General features: G+C 41.0%; 1 protein-coding gene across 4 annotated transcripts in view; it reads left to right on the top strand.

Moving 5' to 3' along the window:
- FILIP1 (filamin A interacting protein 1) overlaps window positions 1-21,015 on the top strand; it is an 85,172-nt gene that overhangs the window by 51,860 nt on the left and 12,297 nt on the right. Inside the window, exon 1 of one of the 4 annotated variants that reach the window (XM_018558915.1) lies at window positions 17,795-17,892. The exons of the other annotated variants lie outside the window; for them this stretch is intronic. The gene's annotated coding sequence lies outside the window, so the exon portion shown is untranslated. Of the gene's footprint in view, window positions 1-17,794; window positions 17,893-21,015 lie in introns of those variants that run through there. 4 annotated transcript variants of the gene reach the window in all.

The raw sequence follows: 21,015 nt of genomic DNA, 5'->3' as shown, positions 1-21,015 counted from the left end.
TTAAAGGAGAACTATGAGGTGAGTGCTTTTCACTCACCTCATAGTTCTAGCCGACCTGTGACAATGAGACTGTCACAGGTCAGCTCAGTAGATCGGGAAGTGAGCGAACACATACCGGCGTTCGCTCACCTCTCGATCCTGTCACGGCTCTCTGCCGTGACAGGGGAGGGGCTGGATTCCCCGCTCCGATCCGCCAGCGCTGACTGGCGGAAAGGACGGGGAGGGGGCGGGTACAGCTGGCTCTGCCTGTAGATAGGCAGAGCCAGCTGTCACTCACGCAGCTGGGCGGATCCAGACATAATTGTCGGGATCCGCTCCAGCTGCGGCATCTCAGTATACTGTGGTGTCTTAGTATACCGTGAGCTGTAGCGCGCGGTATACTGAGCTTAGGGTGACGGGAGGACGCTAGTTTGTGTCCTTTCGTTACCCTAAGGAGAACTATGGGGAAAAGCCTTAACCCCATAGTTCTCCTTTAATGGAATACAAGTGCGGTGACTTAGTTAATTCACTCTTCCTCCTTTTCATGTTATTGAATGTCCGTACTGAGGTAGAACAGTCTGCAGGAGCCATAGTATTACACTCGCCATCCAACGATCATGGTTGCAGTGCTTTACTGGCTCCTATGCAAAAATAAATAAATTAAGGCACATTTTTTGTTTTATGAAGTTCCCATTTATTTTAATTTTGTTTTTCCAAAAGGCTAAATGTCCCTGTTAATATCAATCTGTGCAATAAATTACAATAAAATGCAATATAAAAACTAAAATATTGTATGACTAATATACACTATACATATATCAATGAATTTGTATTTGTATAAAGTCGTTATATATATGTATTTCTGCTTCCAATCTTTTGCACATTCCAAGTGCTGTGCAAAATGATTGAGTGATCCATGTCACATAAAGTGTGATAATCTGTGGACAAATCAGCACCCCAGGTAGTCAAACAAATTATCACCTTGTTGGATGAACGTTAATATTAACTATAGGTTAATAGGCGTAAATTTTATTTACATTTATCGCATTGATACATTTTGTTTATTTGGGTGCTAGCTACTTTTTGTTTGAGAATATACTGTATACTTTCCATATAGTGGGAGGCACTCATAGGTCTTGCAATGAATCAACATAGATAAATATATACGAGTGTGTATATATTGTGAGGATTAGCTTCAATGGGTAGCGCATTCAAGACACTTCCACTAGTAAACAACTTCTTTTTAGGGCTTCCTGCCGGCTTTTATTCAAACATGCACAGAAGTTTTTCCCTCGCAGGGGCTTCTCCAACAGGTTAAACACAAAGTTCAGCTTTTTCTTCAGCCACATAACCTTTTTACCGTCTCACCGACTTCAGGTTGTCTCTTTAACTAAACCTCATCCCCATAGGCTATATTCACACACTTGCCACACTGTCTGCTCTTCACCACACAGGCGATCTGCTCCCCAGACTTTTGTCTTGCGATGGTTGTAAGGTAATTAAAAAAACGTACAATCTGCCTATCTTGGACAGGCAGATCATACTTGCAATGATCGCAAGCCCGCCCCGCTGAGGGGCGGGCTTCCGATGACCGCAATGCTGAACGGGCAGTGTGCGCTTGCACACCGGCCCGTGAGCCTTTTATCTTGCGAACATGCCACAAACCAGCCGAACATCATACGATGTTGAGCTGGTTTTCGAACATGTTCCTAAGATAAAAGTCGTGCGACCTTACAGTAGCAGAGGTCGCACGCCTTCCACACACCTTACGATAATCGTACGAAGATTTCTTTTTGTAGTCCTCTGTCCTGGTCTGCAGACATATTTGCTCTCTATGTTGTACAATGCAGACTGCAGACAAGCTGTGGTACACAAAGCAGTGTTTTCAATGCTGTGGGTCTGTGATAATGGCTTCCAACCCACTGTATATAGAAAATTCAGGTATAAAATGCTATGTTGGAAACGTTACTTGGTTTCTCAGGACATATTGAAATATCTAATGTGTTTTAAAAGTGAAATGATCCTTTATGTAATGCAGACATTTCTGTGAGGGTCCCTGACATAATCTGAGTGAAATGACTTTGCAGTGCCTATCAAATTAAGCTTATTATTTACTAAATACCTATCTAGGGAGTTACAAAGAACTGAAAGCATGATCTTTATTTGACAGTTGAATCCTCTTATGGCACCAGTACTTTTGACCACGATGACATTAACTGTTAACATGTAATAGGCATACATCTGTGAAGAAATTTACATTTGAATGAGAGAGACACTTTTTCAACTGCAGGATACAAAAATATAGAATTTCTTTTTAAGAGGAGTGGAAGAAAAACCTCTACTTAGTCCCGGAAAAAAAAATTGCTTAACATTTGATAATTTGAACCAATTATCTGTACCCAAGCTTGTTATTAGCTGCTGAAACTTACACACCAGCTGAAACTGCAGGTTAGACTGACAGTAGGAGTGTCTGCAGTCATTTCAAGAGATGGAACTGACATGCTCAAGAAAAATAATTTCACACTTAGAAAAGATGAATCTCTGCTTCAGGGTACAGTAGCCAAATTTCATAGGGATCAGTGACAGGATTTTATGTGGTCCGCACTGAATATGAAAAGAGTTTACAGAGTTGCTGTTCGGGATCTTTCAGAATAGCCCGAACAGCAGTGTGAAGCCTGCCGGAGGTTCGGCTCAGCCGATCCAGATGTTGGATCGGCTGAGTCGAACTCCTTCTGCACTTCGGGTCAGCCGAACATGCTGAGCATGTTCGGCTGATCCGAAGCCACACGAAGCAAGCCGATGTACGGCTGAAATCAGCCGTACCAGCCTGAAGTGAATAGCCGAACAGTGTTCGGCTCACTTCACTTCTGATCGGTCATTCACTCGGCTGCCCTCGGCAGCTTTGTGAATAGACCCCTTTGTCACATTGTCTTGAATGCACTCTCTTCAAGGGCTTATGTAGTGACTTTTTTTTGAATAGCGCTTCAATGTACTCAGGTAACGCATCTGTGTGTGCCACAACTCACAGTAGTACATTGGATTGTGGTATGTAGCGTAGAAAAAAAGATCATGTGCTCTTTTAACTATGTTAGGTCTCGCTTGCAGTCTATTCAATTCCAATGGGCTTAACAAATCGTATGTGAACGCACCGCAAAGAACTCACTCTGCGACTGACTTACACTTCTCTTTCCTGTGCTCCCCCACACTTCATTCCTCCACTGTCCCAACCCTGTGTAAATTCTGCATTGGATGGTTTTGGAGTATACACAGGGTTGATGAAGTGCGTTCCTCCTCACGTTACAATTGTCGGTCTGGTGATCGGTTACTAGGCTCAAGCTCTGTGTCCTAGGAGGCAGATACTCATCCATACTTGTAACCATTAGGTATTTTTTGATGGATCTGATGAGGAACAGAGCAGTGGGGTAACATGGGAAAATTGGATATAAGTAGGTCCAGGGAGTGGGTTTTATTGAGAATGTTAGTTATAAAGTTACTTATAAGAAAAATCTTTAAAAAGTCATGAAGTCATTTCCTAAAATGTTTCTATTTACATGCAAGCTGGAAAATGCAGTCAGGTTTGCAGTGGGCAGATGATAGGTGGTGCATATATGGGCTTAAGGATAAGGATCAGAGCTTACAAAGAGTGAAAAGGAGTCTGGCCAGCAAAACAGAATGTGCAGAGAAACACAGAGGAGCCCTCCTAATGCAATTAAGCCATATAGCACAGTATGGACAGATCACAAGAGTATACTTCATATACTTTGCAAATCAGTTTGCTGTTACTTTATATGATATTAAATTGTGCTTTTAGTTCTTTTTCACTGGAGTTGCCCTTTAAATAACATGATAACCAGTATTCTCTATCAACAAAAGCATTATGTTATCTGTAGCAGATGTCATTACTCTTTTGCCGACAAAGAAGAGTCCAATTGCAGTTATGTAATAGCATATACATAGCTATGGCAGACAGCCACTTCATCTTGGAGCTTCACTGTTCCCTGATCCAGTATGTAGAAATGATCACACTCCATAAGGAGAAATAGCTTGAAAGCCTGCTGATGTTTGAGCAGATTTCTTGAAGCATTCTTGAGAGTGCTACCATCATTTCCTCTCATGCAGTTGGACTGATTTGGATAGTAATTTACCTTTGAATCCAAATGTTAGCAAGTCGTAGCCAAATGTGTCCGATTGATCTGGCTTATATTAATTATTTAGTTGTTAAAAATATTGTACAGGCTTGGGGGCATTAATAAAAGCCATGGGGTCATGATGCACAAACCAGACTGGGGCCATTGCATATTGTAGAGAAGATTTTTGAAGGGCTCATTCATAATGAAACATGGTTAGCAGTACGTTTTTGTTCATGCAGGTTGCCGTTCATTTTGATATGTGTTGCACTGTCGTGTTCAAGGATCCCATTTAATAGGCCAAAATGAGATAATCTAGGAAAACACATGAAAGTACACCATTCAGGACTGCTTCCCTCCCAATAGCAATAGTGGGAACAAGTCTTCTAGAATTTGGATTTTTGTTCATTCTTTTTCTTTGCATAGCAAAATCTCCAAGATTTTAGAACATGTAGCTTGTGTAAATGAGCCCCGAGGGTGGCATTAAAGTCTTGGTCTACTAATTATTAAAAAAGGGAGATTTTAGATTTTCTGTTTTTTTTTAAACTTACAGCAAGTATGTCATGAAGCTAAACATCTGTGTCGGAAGCCTCTAATGAAAGAAGCCATATCTTGCCGAACTCACAGGCAACATGCTATTTACAGGGCACTGACATCACTAGAAGTGGTGATGAACAGGCTTAATGTGATATGCCACACGTGAGTCCAAGGAGAGCAGTTTAAATCAGACACTTACAAGACAGGTGTTTCGTTTGGGACATAGTCCCTTTAAAGAATCATCCACCCAGAATGTATAATTCAGTTTTTGTCAAATACCCTAATAAACCAGTTAAACCAACTGACAGTTATTTAAATCTCTTGGCAAGATCTCTGTGCTTATATTCCTGGGTCAGAATATCTTTTGTGGCCATTACAAGGGGTTCCAAGTCAGCCTGTTGGATTTTTTTAATTCAAATATACATGTCGAAGCAAAGAAGAAAACATATGCAGTACATAATTGTAGTGCATGCCCATTTTGCTGTGTTCTGTCCCTTTAAAAACCCTACAAGAACGTGAAAAAACAGGTTGCTCTGCCAGAAATATATTCTGCTTTTAAGTCGTATAGTTTGATGACAACACACAGCATATTTGAGGACTCAGGGTTATAAACACTGCCTAGAGTCATGTGCTAAACTGCTCAATTACTTCCACCATCAAATCTCTACAACATAAAGGCTAATCATTAGACATGTGCAAATGCAAAATATTTGTTTTGGATGAAATTAACAAAAACTAAAAACATTTTCATTTGTTTTGTCAAACAAAACAAATGTTTATGCTATTTCAGATTCAAAGGCAATGAGCATAGGAAACCGCAAATGTAAAAAGAACACAAGGCAGCCATATCGGAGACCGGCGCATTTTGTGCATGCGTACCGCCATCTGGGAGGCGGGCGCATGATGTCACATGATTCCACACTGGCGCGGTGTCGGCTGACTTCACAAGATGGCAGTGCCCATGCCGGCGTGTGACGTCACCTCATTTTCATTTCATGCCTGATGAAGGGGACCCTGTGTGGCCCCAAAACATTGCTATTTGTTTTGACATGAAGCGTCAATAAACAGATGTGTTCTTCACTTCAATATGGTGTGCTGGTGGCATCTTTAACAAGTTTCAGTATTGGCGGCGCCATCCGCGGTCACTTCGAGCACGCACGCTGACAGGGATACCTGGTAAGGAGTGCAGCAGGATTCTGGAATACATATGTCACCTGACGTGCGCACGCGCAGCGTCATGTGAGTTCATGCACCCTGCCTCCAAGATGGTGGTACTTATGCGCAGAACGTGCCGGTGGCCGATATGGTTGCTGTGCGTTCTCAAATTAATTAATTAATGTTAAAAAAATTTAAAACATTGTATATTCTGGCATATAATAATCCTTCATTCAGATTCACACGAACCCCCGAATCAACAGATTTAGTTGATTTTCAGGTTCGTCCGAATCCGAATGCACAAGTCTACTAATCATTCTGTAGTCCAAAGAGGGCTCAATAGCCTCTTTGAGATAATACTGTGCTGAGGACACAGGACAGCTCTGAATTTCTGACATGATCAACAGTTTTTTTTACACTTATAAAAACACTTAAACACTTATAACCAAATGCTTCCAATGGTATATTAAACCAGTCAAATTAATTGTTTGGGTGTATACTTTTTTAGGAGGTGCTGGATATCAAAAAGGTGGTTGGGAGCACTCAAAATTTCCAATTGGACCCCATGGGGCTTCCTGATGTACTTATACAATAGTATGTATTTGTGTTATATATTAAACAGCACAATAACACAGTGGAGTTGATTTACTAAAGGAGTAGGGGCTGTTCACTTAGCAGAGTGAATGTTCACTGAGCTTAGTAGATAAGGTGAAGCTGTACTTACTTCAGCAATCCAATCATGTGCTAGCAAACGTCATTTTTTAAATTCCCCTCAGAGATGCTTGGGTGTTCAAAGTGAACAAAGGCACTTTGTAAAGTGAACATATACTACTTTAATAAATCAACCCCAATGTGTCATATACAGTATATGCATATCATATATGCTTGATAATGCCTAGTATAATAATACCTCTGCTTGGCACTGTCCTTCATGAATGGCATGTGATAGAAATTAAAATGTTTACATTAAGTTATTATTAATGTGCAAATATATCTATTTCATGCTGTAAAAATGTGATGGGTTCCTATGGGAATTATATTAATATGGCTTTATTGTTTCTCAATTAATATTATGGTTTTTGTTATTCACAAAAGAGCCGAAGGATCCAGCCGTAGCTTTGGCTCTCTTCGGCCACCAGAGCCCTACGGTTCAGTCGACCAAAGGGCTGCTGTACAGGCTATTCACAGCAGCCGAAGGCGGCCGAGCCGAAGGCATATGCTTCGGCTCCACTGAGCTGAAGTGACACCTGAAGCGGGGTGAACGGCCTGCCCAGTTGTAGTTACAGATCAGCATCCCCAAATGAGCTGGGCTCAGCCCAGTTGTTATTCATTGGCCGGGACCTGCTAGAAGACTGAAGACTGAGCCGGAGTGAATAGCCGAACTTTGTACAGCTCACCTCACTTTGGCGGGGTTATTCACTCAGCTGCCTTTGGCAGCTTTGTGAATAGCCCCCTATATTTTAAGCATACAAATTAGTGGTGGTATGCAATAGATATTACAGAAAAATAATGTGATTAATACATGAGCAACATAACAATTGGTAGGCAGTGAAAATGTATATATAGTTGTGAAGGAATGGTCAACTTCCTTGGTAGCTTGGTGGAATGATGTCTTGAGTCGAGTATTGTTATATTACATGGCATTTGCCTTCCTAGTAATGTATATCACAGAAAAATGCCACAAGCCTGTTTTACAGCTTCAAAACTAGCATAATTAAGATGCCTAGCCAGCAAGGAACGCCCTGTTACAAAGGCTGAACAGAAAATGATCACCTTCAAATGCATAAATTACACATCTGACAGTTGTCAGTTACCAAAAAGCTGTCATTTCCATCAAAGAGTTAGAGATTTGTTTCTTCTATAGTTATATTTCTGCTATTTCTTGTATCCTGCATTCACCCAGAGCCAGAGCTTTATAACAGTTTGACTACTGTTGATAGTGATGGACACATACAATATATGAGTGTTCATCAAACAGTCTCAACCATGACATTTGTTCAAGAATGCCAATGCTGTTTATTGTGCATATACACTGAGTGGCCAGATTATTATGACCACCCCATCAGTACTTCGTTGGGCCACGAGATGACTCCACGAGATGACTTTGTTGGGCCACCTCGTGACTCCACGAGATATTGAAAGGTGATGCAAGGAATCTGACACTGAAATTAGCTAATTTGCCTACAAACGTCAGGTGGTCATAATAATCTGGCCACTCAGTGTAGATCTTATTGCTTACAGACAGCTCACAGACAGTGGGGCCAATTCTCTAAAAACAAATGGAGAAAAGAAAGTTAGAACAAAGGTGGATATGTTACGCATAACAACCATGCAAGTTTTACTTTTAATTTTATGGAGAAATCTGATTAACTTCCATGGGCAATCACTCCAGCTTTATACTTACCTTGTTTTCTACACATTTTATGATCAGCCCCACTGTGTTAGACCACTTAGCAGAGGTGTCTAGAGGTTAGAGAAACTTTCCCACAAAGTTTCCTTAACCTAAGGACCCCACCCTCCTATAAAGGTTTAGCCCCCAAGCCCAATACTTACCTAGATCTCGCTCTGAGACTTGCAGCATTGTTTACATTCCTTTGCTTGCTGTTTGATCCAATGTCAGCCCATGTGCAGTTCTGCTCAATTGACTTCGATAGAGATGGTAGACAGATTGGCTCCTATGGGTCTACCTGCTGTACCGAAGTCTATGGGACCGAATTGTGCGAGCTTCATCAAGCAGCAGATGGAGGAATGTAAAAAATGCGGCAGACTTCAAAGTGAGATCTAAGTAAGTATAATTATTTGGGTTTTGAGGGTAGGCTATGTCTGCTTAGGGTACTGAGGCAAAAGGATAAGGGAACTTTGTAGGAAAGTTTCCCTACCCTTTGAGTAACATAGACTTTAGTATGGGACTTTACTTTTCTTTCGTTTTCTATATGTTTTTTTTTACTATTTATCTTAATTTAAATGAAATTAACTAACTATTAAGGATTTTAAGGATTAAATACATTCTGAAAGTAGACCCTTACCTTAACTAGTTTTTTATTTTTACACATTTTACAACACGATAGGGATATGCTTCACCAAATGCTGCTTGCTTTTTCCCAATCAACAATAGCAGTTGCTTTAAAGAAAACCAGTCAACAAGCATCTTTAATGGTCTATTTACTTTGAGCAGTACAGCTTTGCCTCTCAGCATCTCTTGAGTTTTAACATAGGCTTGTATTCTCTGCCCTTTAGAGCAGAACTGTTAGAGATAACATCATTTCTTTTAGGATTACACAAAAGAAAACTAGAGTTTAAGAGTTTTTCAAATGTCCAATTCTGCCAGCCTTTCTGAACCGAAAGAAAATATTGTCCAGAACAAGTGAAATTAAAGTTTTTATTTTCTAACCTCCTATGTATATGTAATTTGGAAATTGATTGGTTGCTATGGGCAGCATTGACCCTTTTTCTTGCTTCCATGTTTTCCTTGGTAAATACCCGCACTGTATTTCTCTGTAGCAGTAACTCTACATCTTGGCTGACAAGTGTAATCCATGTAGCATCTTGTCATAATCCACTTCCATACACTAGGCATTCTTTACAGTTTAAAGACATACACAACCAGCAAGCTGGTATTATGTAATTCTTATTTCTTAATCTCTGCTCCTAAATACAATTTGTTATTGAAGATTTTAAATGGAGGCTATTAAATAAAAGAATTCTTCTTTATGCAGATTAGCAATAAATTATACCGTAGCTCCGGAAAGTGTAAAGCACACTCTTCCAAACACATGGTAAACAAAGTGATTATAAAAGGCTGCAAAGCTTTAACCTTAAGTAATTCATCAATCATGTTTCCCCTGGATAGAGAATATAAAATCTTCCTCTAATCTCCCTCTCCCGTCCCTTATAACCTCCCCACAGCAAACTGGATATTGGCTGAGCTGTGATAAAACATTCTTGTGTCTTTAGTCATCCTGGCATCCAGATCCTTCTGGCTGCTCTTCCAGTGATGTAATGTTGAAACTGCATCACCTGCAAAGGAAGCCGATCTGCAAGTAATAAAGAACACAGTTACTTTAAAGCAAAAATTGTGTAATTGATGTAAGCAGGCTTAAGGCTTGTTCTGTGTTTGTTATTTGAGCCGCTCAAGCTTCCTTTCAGGGGAAGAAGGAGAACAAAACCAAGTTATAACTCTTCCACAGCTTTCTAAACTTCTATACATTTATGATGTCAATAAATCACAAGTTACCTGTTGTACTGTGACCACTTGTGAAAGGGTTGTGGACATTGTATTCAAATAAAAGCAAACCTGATCTTTTAAGGTAATTTCTACTGTTTGGCTTTGATTAAAATGATGTACATTATGATGTGCTACATTTATCTTCTAATAGCTGATGTATCGTCTCTTTACGCATTATCCTCAAATAGGACAATCATATCAAGTAATGTTATGCATTAAAATTAAATTTGCTCCCTTATTCATGACTTGAGCAGTCACATCAATGTAGCAATTATTCATTCGCCAGTAGCAAAAAGGCCTGAATAATCTTATACAAAATATAATCATTGTGCTCTTGGCAATGACACAATTGGGCAAGATGTGTTGGTAAAGAAAGCAAAGCTCATGAGGAACCAGATGTTGACTGGTTCAGGAACATATTACAAAGGTAGGGCTGATCTTAATGCATTGATTTATATCATACACCTCCATAGCTAAAATCTATAATCAGGATATTTATGCCCAACCCACTAATTATCTCGTCTCCTACTCAGATCTTGCAACATGTAGACATTACCATTTTAAAACACAATTATTTAGTTGAAACATTAATAGGGTTATTCACAAAAGGGTGAAGAGTTTGGAGAAGGCAGGAGAAGTGAACAATCTAGGACAGTGGTGGCGAACCTATCACACGCGTACCAGGGAGGGCACGCGGGGCCCTCTCTGCTGGCACGCGAGCCAGGTTCAGGGACCACCAATGGAAATAGATCCGACCGACCCGGATCGCCTCAGTCGCGGTGCCGGAGCGCGAGCCAGGTTCAGGGCCCACCAATGGAAATAGATCCGACCGACCCGGATCGCCTCAGTACGTGATCCGGGACGGTCACAATCAGGCAGCGGCGGCGGCCTCTAAACAGGCAGATTAATCTGCCTGTCAAATCTGCCTGTTTAGAGGTCACTGTTTTTCAGTTTATAGTTATCTGCTATGCCTTCTGTTGTTTGCATCGCTCAAGTTGCAATACATAACCCCATCCTTACTTTAATCTGTATATGCGTCTACTATTGCTAGGCTGGTGGTGGGGTGCCGCCCACGAGCAGATTTCCCTTCTGTTCGCTCCATTTGGGCCCCCCTGCCCCCACACTAGGTCACCCACGTTACTGTAGGTGTTAGGCCATATGGCCAGCTTTAGATGTTTGGGTTTCCTACCTGTAGCCTGTCCTGGTGGACATGGCTCTGTGGTACGGTCCCATTTGGGCTCCCCTTGCGAGCCATCTCTTTATTTGTTATGGTTGTTTTCCCTCGTGTTCCTTGTCCTGTCCCCCCTGTTTTGTTTGTGTATGGTCTTGTCTGTTTTAGATGTTCCTGGGACGGTACGTACCACTGACCGAACACACTCTTATCTGCATTATGATGACCACACTACCCTCCCATGTCTCTGTCAATAAGTTCCTTTAATGTGAAAGGGTTTAATCATCCCTCTAAGCGGTCTCAGATTCTTTACCACATGCATAAGCAAAAGGTTGATATTGTGCTCCTGCAGGAGACGCACTTCTGCGCTGGGAAGCACCCGGCTTGTTCCCAGCGCTATTATAGGGAATGGTTTCACAGTACCAACCCCTCTACTAAATCTAAGGGCGTCTCCATTGGGATTCACAAAACATGCAAGCTTAACATATTGGACTCTGCCATTGACCCTCTGGGGCGATATGTTTTTCTAAAAACCACGTTGAACGGCTCCACGTATACATTTGCTAATATTTATTTACCTAATTCCTCTCAGGTTACCGCTTGTCTGCGTTATCTGAGGGTACTGGAGTCCTTCGCGGAGGGTGCCATAATTCTAGGTGGCGACTTCAATCTGCCTCTGGACCCACACCTAAATGCATCCTCTGGTAGGAGCTCAGTTTCGAACGCAGACGTAAGTTGAAACTTAGACTTGCCTCCATGCACCTACTTGATCTTTGGCGGACTCTACATCCTGACGTCACGGACTACACCTTTTTCTCACATGCACATAATTCCTACAGTAGGATTGACTACGTGTTTGTTTCTCAAACTTTGCTTGACACCTCCCCGGGTGTAAGCATTGGACCTCGCGTGTGGTCAGACCACGCCCCACTTTTCTGCTCCCTCCGCTTCTCTGCGATGCCACCCTCCTCCCCATACTGGCGGTTGAATGACAATCTCCTCTCTGACACAGTGTGCTGTGCGGAGATCAGGCAAGCCGTCTCTCATTTCCAAATGGACCATGCTAATGACCCGACCTCACTCCCCACTAAGTTCCCTACCAGGCAATTGCCACACAGGGTTCCCTAGACGGATGGGCCTGGTTGCCATACCTTCAACTGACTAGCTACTACCGCTCCCTACGTTCCATTCCTGACATTTCACGGCCCCTCACCTCTTTTGAACAGCTGTGTACTGCTTCCACACCGCCCATGCATCTTATCTCCTTATTGTATCATATGCTCCTCTCCCACTACTCCACATCCTTACCCTCTTACACTCACGCCTGGATCAGGGATGTAGAGCCCGCCATGACTGCCACCGATTGGGATAAGGTCTTTATATTCACGCATCGCTTGGCAATGTCTTGCAAACTGCAGGAGCGCAACTTTAAGCTGCTTACCAGATGGTACTTTACTCCGGTGCGATTACACCACATGTTCCCCTCGATAACGCAGACCTGCTGGAGGTGCCTTAACGCTGAGGGTACCTACTTACATATGTGGTGGTCCTGCCCCCTGGTTAAGGGATTTTGGGAGATTGTACTAGATATTTATGACAAAGCTCATGCTACAACCACACCGAATACCCCTGCTTTGACCCTACTAACATTAATTCCCACTTCAGTCTCGAAAGCAAAGAAATCTACCTTGAGGTTCTTCCTATTTGCAGCCAGACAAGTTATCGCGGCTCATTGGAGGTCCACCCAAGTGCCTTCTTTAACAATGTGGTTGACTTGCATTAACGATACTATGCGCATTGAAGAAATGGTGGCCATAGATGCAGACCGCAACGAATCCTTTCGAAACTTATGGTTGCCATGGATATGCTTTCAGGACTCAGTTGCTTTCCCTGCCTTGTTGACCTCAGCACCATAGTCAGGACTAGTTTTATCACTACGCTCTGTTGACATTGTATGTGGTGGACCGGGATATGTCTCAGGAACCTACTTGAGGTCTCCATCTGCCCTCGCGGGCAACCTGGTCGTTCTCGTACCATACCACTGTCTGTATTTGTATTGTGTTGTCCTTGTTTTGTCTTGTCTTGCGTCCACTGATCTGTCTCTCCCCCCTCCCCTCCCCTCTACGTTTAATGAGGTATATGGAGCCGTACGGCACAGCACAGTGGTGGATGATCATATGCTTTTTATCGCTCTAAGCTCATCATTGGTTCCTATGGCTCGAAGATACCCCCCATGTAGGGAGTCATTTGATTGTACTGGGTCCTGCGGACCAACCTACCTGTATACCTGTATATGCCCTGAAAATGTGCTATGTATGTTATATATTTTTTCCCTTGTTTGAAATGAATAAAACTTTATTTGACTAAAAAGGTTTGCCATCACTGATCTAGGACAACATAGCTGAACTGGAAAGTAAAGTGAATTGGTGAATTTTTCCAAATCAGCTATGTGGTCCTAGATTGTTCACTTCTCATGCCTTCTCCTAACTCTTCACCCCTTTGTGAATAACCTCTGTAAAAGGTGCAGTGCACAATACCCAACAAAACTCTACTAGTAGGATTCCACTGTCAGATATGAAGTGACATTTGCCATTTCTGGTTGAGGTCCAAAGTTATCTTAGAAAAACTGGATGCATTTCAAAAGAGTCCAGGCTTATACTCCCCTAGTGGGATTAACTATAAATATCCTCATGTGGTATTTCATCTAAGACTTCCAAGAAAAGACAGTGCTAGAAAATAAACCGTGTGCTCTCTTTCTGTTACAGAATCAACCATATATCTTGGGCAGCTTAGTATCGCAAAAAAATAATTACCCTCATCTTTGTAATAGTACTGTTTTGTCTTGAGAAAAATCCTAGTCATTGAAACTTGTTACAAAACTGATACACTGTGTGCCATTATGAAGCCAAATCATGGCCCCTTGCTTCCGTAATATGAAAAGTGACACTCTCCTTATGGCGCAAGAGTACTGCAGGGACATCTCACTGCAGTCACAGAACAAATATAAAATGTCTGCAGTTTATTCAATTCACCTTTTTTGGTGGGGGAAGCTCTTAATTTGTTTATTTGTCAATCTATAACAAAATATTGTTTTTAAATCAATGTATTTAGGTTGGAAAATTCATCATAGAGCCGCTGTAAATTTAACCATATTGTCAAGTTAATACATAATGATGCTGCTGGGCATCTAGGCTTTAGTGACCTTTGGTCATGAAATGGTTAAGGTAAACACACCGATTCACTTGTGTGATCAGGATCTGATGTAACCAGCTATTCTCAACCTAAATGACATAGAAGCATTAAATATATAAATGTTCAACAAAGGTTTTGTAAAAGTAATGGAAACATCCCATAAAAGATTAGACCTTGTATATAGGGATGTCCCGAGAACCATTTTTTTAAGACCAAGTACAAGTACTTTCCCTCAGGTACTTGCCGATACCAATTACCAATACTTGTTCTTACAGGGGCATGTGACATTTTTTCTAAAACAATACAGACTAATGATTTTAGAGCAATTTCTGTATAATTATGGAGAACTGTAACTCACTCCATGATTATACAGTAATGGAGAATGGCAACCAGCTATATGGGACTACAAATTTCAACAATCGATGATTATTCAGCAATGGAGAATAGCAACCAGCAATCATGGATCGCTGAGATTTGTAGTTCTCTATAGCCGGTTGCCATTCTCTATTTCTATATAATCAAGGATTATACAGAAATGGAGTATGGCAACCAGCAATAGAGGACTACAGATCCTATCAATCCATTATTAAACAGCAATTATACAGGGCTGTGTGCGGTCTGACTAGGGCTGCGTGCAGGTCTTACCAAGTCTACGTTAGGGTCTCTCCAGGGCTGCATTTGGGTTTCACTAGAACTGCGTTTGTTTGGGACTCAACAGGGGTGCGTGCAGATCTCATCAGGATTGCGTTTGGGTCTGACCAGGGCTGCGTTTGGGTCTGACCAGGGCTGCTTTTGGGTCTGACCAGGGCTGCGTTTGGGACTCACCAGGGCTGCATGCAGATCTCACCAGGGCTGCGTTTTGGATTTACCAGGACTGCATGGAGATCTCACCAGAGCTGCGTTTGGGACTCACCAGGGGGCATTTGGGTCTTACCAGTGCTGCGTTTGGGACTCACCAGTGCTGCTTTTCGGTCTCACCAGGGCTGCATGCAGATCTTACCAGGGCTGCATTTGGTACTAATTAGGGCTACATTTGGATCTCACCAGGGCTGTATGCAGATCTCACCAGGGCTGCGTTTGGGTCTCCTCAGGGCTCTGCAGGTGGGTGCTGGGCTAAAGGGGTTGGTGCCGGGCTGAACACGTGGCATCCGGGCTCGTGCTGGGCTTCAGGGTTGTCCAGGCAGGCGTTGGGCTGTCCTGTGCTGTGGCAGCGCTGGGATATGGGGAGCAGGCAATGTATGGCCAGGCTGGCACTGCCAAAGACAGCTGCCTGAGTTCCCCAGCAAGTGTGTGACCTCAGATAGCCAAACTTGTTTAAAAATGTAAAGGGCTGGCATTGGCCTTTAAAGACAGCCTTTAGAAGTACTCATGAAAATGCCCTGTATCGGCATTATAAACATTATCAAACATAAATAAAATGGACCAAAAAATCATGGTAGTTTCCTTTTAAAGTCAAAAAGATATCCCTATGGTATTTACAAACAGTTTTAAATATTTTGTTTGTCCTAGCTTAATCCCATATAGAATATCTGATCATCCACCCTTGAGTATTTCCTAATCTTTCCTCCTTTGTTGCTACATCATATGTGAGGACATATGGAACACATGCATTTTTATGGGTGAGAGGTAAAATGCAAACATTGTAATAAAATACAAAGAAAGTTTGTAATCAATAACAAATGCTCTCTCAATGGTGGGAATTTATACATGCCCTGTTCATTCTCACATACAATTGTCTTAAAAGGCAGTTTTATGGAACTGAAGAAGTTAATGGTTGGCAGACCACCAAAACCCTGAAGTGAATGTTTTATTATTGCTTTATGTCAATCTTCTTCAAGGACTGCTCCCACTACATCATCTGAATGGAACCTGCAAGTTTACTCTGGCATTAACACATACTCTTCCAGAGAAAGAGTTTGTGCATGCAAAGCATCAAACATCAGTGCAATTACAATCCTGTTTCCCATTGGCCAGCAGAGCAGAATGATGTCTCCCCAGCTGCAGCTCTCGGAGCCTAACAACGGGCTTTGCTCCCATTCAAATCTCATTCTTTGTGAACTCCCGAGGAAACAAAGAATTGATTTGCAAGCTGTTGTTTTACCACAGAAAGCCATGTGTCCTGACGTTTCAACAACATGTTACATACACTGTTTTCGGCAGTCAGCATGCAGGGGTAGAGGCACATCATTAGCACATCATTAAGCTGATGGAGACTGTAAAATGAATTTTAGGTTTTTCTTTTTTTTGTTATTTTTGTCTCCTCCCCTTGCCTCACAGGGGATAAACTCCTACTAGGATTTGTATAGCAGGTCCTGGTTGTAAATGGTACACTGCAAATGTGTGGAGGAGACCGCGGATGGCTTTAGTCACCACTTGTATGTTTTATGTTGAAATTGCTGTTAAATAACTGAGAACGATCAAAATGGACAATTCATTCTCAAGACAACACAAGCCCAATTTAGCAGACTGAATGAAAGTTGGATTGCAACGCACTTGAGAGCCTGTTATTGAAATTGTTTGTTATTTATATCATGATCCTTTAACATGTTCAATTTTCATACATAAATATTGTATAGGTGTGCAATTCTTTTTTTTCTTTACCGTATTTAATGGCTCCATTTTCTGCTCTCCAAAACAGACACATCATAAAACATTATCAATAATGACAGATATTTTAGGAGAACCTGTATGTTAATTTTTTGCATTGGATTTTATATATGATATAGAACAAAAATCGATAATATAATGTGCAATTTGTCAGTTTGATAAAACCTTTAGTGAATTGACAACATAATTTTCAATTACAAAAATAGGAGATAATAATAGGCTTAATTCACAAAGCTAATGCGCCAGGAAAAGGGTGCTTTTTTTCAGAAAGTTAGCTTTCTTTTAATTTAAAAAAAATTAGTCACATGGCTTAAAAAACATCCTTACCCTTCTGTAAACTTAGTGAATTGAACTTATCATGTTGTAAGTAAAATTTTACATATGTAATGCTTTAGTGATTTGACTCTTCACTGTTTAAACATGGAAGAGTTGTTTTATGTTTAAATCAGCATTCAGCTTCAAGAATAAAAATAAAAGGTCTGGGAACAAAAGTTGAAAATATGAGGTGCAACTGTTAAGGGCATATTTTATGATTAATGTCTTTTCCCTAGTAAAATTTGCCATGGTGTTTTGTATGAAGCACGGTAGAATCAGTGGTAGAGAAGTTTAAGAGCAGACAAGTGCGTGTGGTTTTTTTTCTTTCTGTTTGGGGGTTTTGGTGCTCCACCCCTCCTCAATGAGTGAAGAGAATCTGCACAATAATGAAGCATGTAAGAAGGGATGACATCACCAGTCAGTGGTCCCAGCTCCCAAACACAGCGTTCACCTTTTATTGTCTTGATGACATGGTTGGAATGTGATGGTAGAACCCCCAGAGAACACGAGCCAGAAAAAGGCTTATTGAGGTTTCCGAGGAGAGTTGCTATGTCTTTTAAACTATCTGCTGGCTGATTGTGAAGGTAAGGAAAGTCTTATATTGTTGTAGTATCAACCACGCTGCTGCTGGACTGGAAGGAGCTCATTTGTCCCTAAAATCCTTGTGAATTAACTTTGCTTTACAGAGTGATCAGTGCAAGATGTTCTGTGGGTTAAGAGTAGAATACTTGCAGCAGCAGCAGCCGTGGAGTCATTCCATTTGTGTTATTGCTTTTCCCTTTCAGACAATGTATTACATGGCATTGCAAAACAAGTGAGGCTTGAACTGATGGGAGCATGCTGTGACAAGAATTTAAATTTTCTTGTAAATTATTTATTTTTTATTGTTTATATTGTTAGAGCCACACTGAATTGTGAACAAAAGCACCATAGAACTTATTCAAAAAGAGAAATCAAAAGACAATGATGACACAAAGCAGCCAGACTTCACCGTTCATTAGTTTAGTGTGATCAGATTGGTGAATAAGGATTTCTCATTCATCGCTATGGGATACCTAACTTGCACTTCAATGTATAGGTAATTGTGTTTTTTGTTATCAATCATTATAGTGTTAGTACTGGATATATCAGTAACTCAGCGGCCTCATTAGGGATAATGATAGCTTAAGAGCCTTTTTTGGTTGTGTTTTAGGATGCAATTTAAGGCATTAAAACAAGTCATCTAGTGTTTGGTGTAGGAATTTTAAAATAAACTTCTAACCAGCAGAATATGATGCTCCAATGCAGAAATGTGTATCCCTGCCATGAGTAGTAGCTTTTTGTATTGCAGTACACAAGGCTTGTGTCAATGTCAAGGCCAATGTATTTAAGACAAATATCAATGGTTTTGGGTTTGAGCCCTGTTGATCTTGTTGCTGCTTTGGACTGTAAGGACTTAACTCTTTCCTCTAAACTCCAATGAGACCAACATTTCTATGAGATGTTATCATACCTGCTGTATTTTGTCTTTGTTTCAATAATTATGCTTTTGTTTTATAAATGACTGTCCTGTACTTGGTGAACAACTGATGTGGAGAGTGTGAGAATGGACACTGGATGACTAAGACAGTGTACACCTTGTGAAGCAAAGGCATGCAGGGGAAGTTAATGTCAGGCTAAGGATTGGATAGGTAGCTCCAGGATCAAATGTGGAAGATGAGCCAAGGTCAAGGCATGCAGCTTAGAACCATAGTCCTTTATCACAAACTGGTTCATGAATCAAAAAGAGTAACAGATTCAGAGAACAAACCAAGGTCACACTAAAGCGTCATTGGGTCAGTAAGTCTGGCCAAAAACAGAATAGCAGGAACACAGGTACTTCAGGCTAAATGAAATTATCCAGCAAGTTGTAAATGAAAGAAATGGATGACCACAAGCACAGCCTGCTCTCATTTCTTTATTGTAAACACAGGTGCAGGACAGGAGCTTAGAGAATACTCTTGACCTATTTCGTGCAGATGCACTTAGTCACCGAGTGTTTTTTCAGTTCCTGTCATGCACTTATGTTTCCAATAAAGGATTAAGAATTATGAACTGGAGCGTGACCATTCATTTCATATAATCACTTTTGATCAGCATTTGCTCAGCTCTCCAGTGTGATAGACTATAATTGTGTACATATTAGCAAATACATGTTCTAGTACATTTATCAGGTTTGCCTCCTGTGAACCTTTTCACTCACAGGCATGTGATAATATCAATGCGATATCAGTGTTCCAAGACGTAAAAGAAATAGGTGATCATGGTCTGTTACTCCTAATGATAACTGAAGTTAAATAAGTTAGCAGTACACATTTTTATGTGACAAACACACAAAGCATAAGGAATACTTTTTAAAAATAATTTAAGTGATCTTATACTCTTAAATGTAAAAAGCATATAGTGCTGGTGACTTCAGCACTTACCATGTTTGCTGTGCTCTTTTCTTTCCAAACCTGTGCTTGATTTGGATTTCATCTGTCAAAATGCTTTTTGGGTACCTATGTCCCCTTGCAAAGTTTCATGGAGGCATTTTGTGTGCCTGGGTGCATGTGTGCTCCTGCCTGGGACTAGAGCCGAGTGTCCCTACGCTGCATGCATCCACACAAACAGATATGCCCAAAGACCAGGGCAGCAAGCCACTCCCCTGCTCTCTTTCCTCCAAGCAAGTAGATTGACAGCAGCTGGAGCATGTGCTGTACCTTGTGACCTGTTGCATGTAACCTAAATAATGTGCATGCTTCCCGACAGGAAGTTTGGGGAAGTGGGGATATGCAATTTGAAGCATTGAATATTAAAGAAATGTAAGTGTTTGTGCACACATATGGAGTAAATATTGTACTGGAGAATGTTTCTCTGGTTTATCACAGTGCAAATACATTTTTATAACTTGAAGTGTTTAATACTATTTTAAATACTATTATTTATTAAGTACCTGTTATGAAAGCAATGTGTGCAAAGCAACAGTAGGTATGCTGCAACCTTACCTATTCAGCTTCTGATTCTGTACTATGTAAGCTGTGTTATGCTTGGGCCATAATCGTACAAATATCAACTTTGTAGATGAAAGGTGAGCATTAGCAAGTTCTACTTAGACAGAAGTTCCCCATGCACTGTGGTATTTACCCACTGTACCTTCGTTTTCAAATCTGGTTTGCACAGGAGCATGTACATTTAGAGCTGTGTAAAATATCCTGTCCCTCCCCCTGCTCTGATAGTGGCATGAAGAACATCATCTACACCAAATATTTCATTGTTTTCAATATTTTACTGACAAGCACTGGAGCACTTTTGGGTAAGGGTTTCGGAATCCAGATATAAATTACTCTAAGATGCCTAGTTATTTAACAAAATGGGGAACGATATTGACCGATCAGATTTTATCGTTTATTCTCTGGAACAAAAAGAACAAAGAAGCAGATATGCCACTGACAATGATCTGCTTTCATTTTTAATTTTCCTTTGTCCAGCTGTTAAAGCCTCTTGATGAAAGCGCCGTGATGATAAAAATTGGATAGCGAAGAATTTTTGCACCTTCTGATTTAATAAAGGGCTTGACTCCTATTGATATTGATTTATTTATTTTCCCTGGCCACACCCCTCTGAACTCCTATCTTTTACTATTTGTCAGCATCACTGAGAAATTGTGAGAATAGGACCAAGTAAAACTTCCAGAAAAACCAATATAT

This window comes from Nanorana parkeri, unplaced genomic scaffold (assembly GCF_000935625.1).
Source record: "Nanorana parkeri isolate BGI_ZX_2015 unplaced genomic scaffold, ASM93562v1 scaffold368, whole genome shotgun sequence".
Taxonomy (NCBI): domain Eukaryota; kingdom Metazoa; phylum Chordata; class Amphibia; order Anura; family Dicroglossidae; genus Nanorana; species Nanorana parkeri.
Note: the sequence above shows the minus strand (reverse complement) of the source record. Positions and strands in the feature narration are given on the sequence as shown.